The following is a 4,603-nucleotide window of genomic DNA, read 5'->3' as shown; positions in this document are numbered from 1 at the left end:
TTTTTTTTTTTTTTAGAAGTTACATTTCTGCACTGACCGTTCCTTCTCTGCCTAGGTCAAACCCTGCACCAGAGACACTGTGTGCAGCCAGGGAGCAATTGCTGAAAGAAACCAGGAACAGTGACAGTTTCTGGCCTGTGTTTCTGGCTTTGCATTGGTTCTTGTAAGGGGAAGCAGAAAGGGGAGGGTTACTGCAGTGCCACCACTTACTTGATTCATCAATCAAGGCCTGTGAGGCATCCGGAGGATAGGAAGTGCCACAATGATCCTGTGGCCCCAGAACAGTCCAGGGTTAATCATTTGTATGTCCCAAATCCATCCTTAGACACCTCCAAAACTCAACTGTACAAGGCCCTGAGCTGCCCCAAGCAGGAGGCTGGGCTGGAAATGCCAGAGGTCCTGTCCAACCGATGCTATATAACCATGTCAGCCCCAGTCCCAGCTTAGAGAGTGACATGCAAGAAATTCATCCCAGTGAAACTGAGCCCTTGGTGCTGGGGTCAGAGCAGGCTTGGGGGTCTCCGACTGCTTCCGACAGGCACAGAAAGTGAGGAGAAAGCTGGGGAGGGAACTCTCTCCTATGGGAAGAGCAGCACTCCAGCACCTTGGCTTGGCCTTTGGGGTGGGGATGAAGGACATTAATGTGTGTCCAGCAGTAAGTGTCAAGCCCTGGCTAGAGGAAGGTGAGTCCAGCCACGGCACAGAGTGGAAACATTGCTCTGCCAGGGCAGCTGGCAGTTCTGCAGCAGCGTGGCTGCGCACTGGTGAGGCATCCCAGCACTGCCACCATGGGCAGAATGGCTATTGCAGGCAGCACAGCCACTGAGGGCAGCCCTGCCATCACAGGCAGCATGGCCTCCACCCGCACAGGTAGGAGGGCTGGCACCTGCCTCTTGGGGATGCTCTGAGCCATGCCCATGCTCTGAAGAAAGGTGGAAGAATGGGACAGGCCAGCTCAGTGCTGACAATCTGGCTGTGGACCTTGATGCCTGGGCTGCCCCTCCTGCCCCACAGATGGGTCAGAGCCTGGTAGCTGCCTGCATCTCTTGCAGCACTCAWGGACATGCTGCCAGCAGGGTGCTGCACCCAGTCCAAGTGATGGGTGCTCTTGCCCAGTGTGATGGGCAGCCAACAGCTGCATGCTGCCTTTTCTCACATCCATCATGCCACATCATGGGCATGAGCTATCAGCACTGGTGTCTGGGACAAGCCTGGGACTCTTAGGGGACCTTCTGAAATTAATTAATGAAAAGGAAGAAAAAAAATGAGTTGTTAGTGGGGAATCCCCCTACAACTCCCCAGCCTTGCCATGTTCTTGACAGTGCTCAAAACTCTGTGTAATACCGGGGGTATTGGCAGTAATGGGAAACCAGGGCACAAAGTGGGGGAGCAATTCAGAGGACACTGGCTGACACTTCTCAATCCAGAGCTGGGAACCCACCAAGTTTCACTGCAAGCATTTATGCCATACAAGACACTCGTGGCCTAGCTTCCCCCATCCCAACTCTGTCCCTTGTATTTAATATCCAGTGAAACAGCCTGGAGAGGCCAAGCCCTGGGATGGGGTGTGTGGGTGCAGATCTTCCTGTCCTGGCTGGGATGCTAGCAAGCCCTGGCACTGCTCTGGATCAGTGTTGTGGTTTGGGACCATGACTGGTGTCAAGCTTTGTGTTCATCCTGGGCTGGGGATTGCAGAGATTTGCGGGGCGGAAGAGCTGACCCCCCCTGCCCTGCCTGTGCTCCCCTGCCTGGCCCTGCAGCACCACAGACTGCACCCACAGACTTACCAATGGAGACAGAAGAGGATCAAATGCCTGAGAAACCCAGCACTCTCCTTGTATCAGCTTCATCCATTATTTTTTTTTATAGAGATTTATGAGCACCGCCAAGATCTCTCCATGCAACAGTGTCTTTACAGCAGTGCCATCGTGATGGCTGCCAGCAAGCCCAGGCCTGTGCAGTGCTACTATAACTCAGTGCCACAAGATATTTACAGCCCACTGTAAATCTGCACACTCATGAGAAATATTTAGAAATAATTTAAAATCCTCCTCCTGTCTCTGTGCAGGCTGAGGACTGCCTTTCAATCCAAACCACCTGCATCTCCCAGGACATTGCTACTTGTAATTACTACCAAAAAAAMCCCAAAAACCCAAGATAACTAATTGTCCCAAGAGCTAAAAAATAATTATTTTGTTTTAACTACACTTCCTTCCGAGCTAGTGAAATCTCCCACTGTCCCCTTAGTGCAGAGCAGTTGGGCCTGGAGAGGAGCGACATTAGAGGAGGAGGCTGCATACAGAGCACAGGGTAAAAGCAAGGGAAGAGGAGACCCCAGGCCCCAACCAGGGAAACATCCCTGAGGGAGAGTGGTGGAGCCAAGCCCAGCTCTGRTCCAAACCCAGCATGGCCATGGATGTACTGGGGTGGTAACAAACATCAGCAATGCTGCCAGGGTGCAAAGGGGAGCCCCTGGACTCTGAGCCACCAGCTGGAGGGCGAGGGTTGCCTGGAGGAAGTTACTAGTACCTCTTCCTTCCACAAGCCTATGGAAAGGGCAAAGACTTGAGGGAGAAGAAGCCAGGCAGTGACAGCCTCCATCTCCGCCCCCACCTCTACGAATCTCTCAGTCAAGCAGAGCTTAGAGACAGTTTATTTTGACAATTCAGTGATTTCTGCTGCTTCCTGAAGCTCCCTCCTGATTCCCAGGGCTGTCTGACCCAGACAGGACACCAGCTCATGCTAGCTCACCTGCTTGCTCAGGGCGAAGAACAACTCCAGCCTTCCAGGCCCCTTATCATGCACCAACAATACAGATAAACTGAGAGGTGAGTTTAGCACCTAGTCAGCTAGAGTCCTAGGACAACAACCAAACCTGTACTGCAGCTGTGACAGGCTACAGCCGAGAGCCTGGCAGAGACAGCAGTTATTAGTGCAGAACTCGCATTTACTGTGGTTATTGCCACCTCCTCCCCCATGGTTTGCATCTCATTTTGTTTCTCTAATTGCCTTCATGCCACTGCATCCTTAGAAAAAAGCTGCTAGTGAGCAGCGAGCAAGACTATGGCTGAGGGAAACATCCCTGGTAAATGGAGGAAAGCCCTGTAGGGAGCAGTCAGCACCACCACTTGCTGTGCTTTTCTATACAAGGCAGTAATGCCACCTGGGCACCAGGACAGCTCTGGCACTCTGACCTCCAGTTCTGCTCCCTCTGCACGTTGGGGCCACGCAGGGCTGGGTGCCTGTGCAAGCCACTACGCAGGATTCATTGGCTAAGGCAAGCAAAAGGGCATTATCAGTTCTGGAAGGGAGTCTGACTTTTCCAGAGAACGTATATTAAAGCCAGCTGCCCTCCATACATCCGGCCCATTAGCCATCCAAGTCAAGGGCAGCCAGCTGCATTCGTCAGATGCTACAAACTGTCCTGCACGCTCAGGGTTTGGCATCCAAAGCACAACTTGTTTCTGGTCATCTAAAGCCCCACTTGTTCCACCATGAAACTGCATGTCCAGAGGGCTGTCAGACATAATCACACTCACAGGTGGGGGGACCCCACTCCGCCTCCACCTGGCCAGCAGCCTAGTTCAGGCTTGGACTGTTCATAAACTGAGAGGTACGAAACCACCGTGGGGGCAAAGAGATGTTGCTACTCACCAAGGTTAAGTTACTACAGCTATCCTAAGCAGACAAACTATTTTTACACTCCTAGCTTGGTGCCTTCATTTTTTTTTTTTTTTTAAAACACTGATTACAAAAAAACCTAAAGCATATCAAATAAAAGGACTTGTTTCACAGAAGCATCCATAAAGACTCAGACAGCACACTATAGATTGCACATACATACATACTCCTGTAGTCTTCGATTTGATCAGTGACTGCCCACATCCAGCTAATGAGGAAGCATGGCAGAAGATACGAGTCTTGATTTTGAGGCCACTCAATTTCTGCAGATTCTTGGTGATAAGACCTTCCTCAGCCCTGATGAAGTTCTGGCATTATCTCAAAGACAATTAATAACATCATTTGAGTGCCAATAGCATAATAAGTGGTCCAGATGCTCAAATAAAGAATTAGTCTTCACACACAGGATACAGCCAGGGTGCAGAAATACATTAGAGGGGATCTGTCCCAGGAACAGCCTCACTGAATGAGCCCCACAAACATTCATCCTCCATTTCTGAAGACAGTCAGATACAGGAACTCCCTGTTACACAGCTGCTCTCTGCACTGYGGAATTTATTTTGTTCAGATCTTTATGTACCAGTGCTTAAGATACTTGAGTTAAAACAAACAAAAAAAACCCCACACACCACTTGAAATAATTTCACTGGTAAAAGCACCAGCAAGAGAACTGCATGATGAGGCAGCATGGACTCCATCCCACCTGCAGCCTGCCTTGAGAGAAGATCCCAGCATGGTAGCCAGACAGCAGGTTTGGGCATCTTCTGAAGAAGGCAGGGCAGACAGTGCTACTGAATTTCCTGTGCACACCAGCTCTCAGACTACAACGGATGCTACAGAAATTAAACATCTCACCCAAGAGCCATAATAATTCCACTTATGTTTAAAGGACATCAAAGGATCTGGACACTCACAAGAGAAA

This window comes from Apteryx rowi, unplaced genomic scaffold (genome assembly GCF_003343035.1).
Source record: "Apteryx rowi isolate R43461 unplaced genomic scaffold, aptRow1 scaffold_283, whole genome shotgun sequence".
Classification (NCBI taxonomy): domain Eukaryota; kingdom Metazoa; phylum Chordata; class Aves; order Apterygiformes; family Apterygidae; genus Apteryx; species Apteryx rowi.
The sequence above is the reverse complement of the archived record's forward strand: the minus strand, read 5'-3'. Positions refer to the sequence as shown.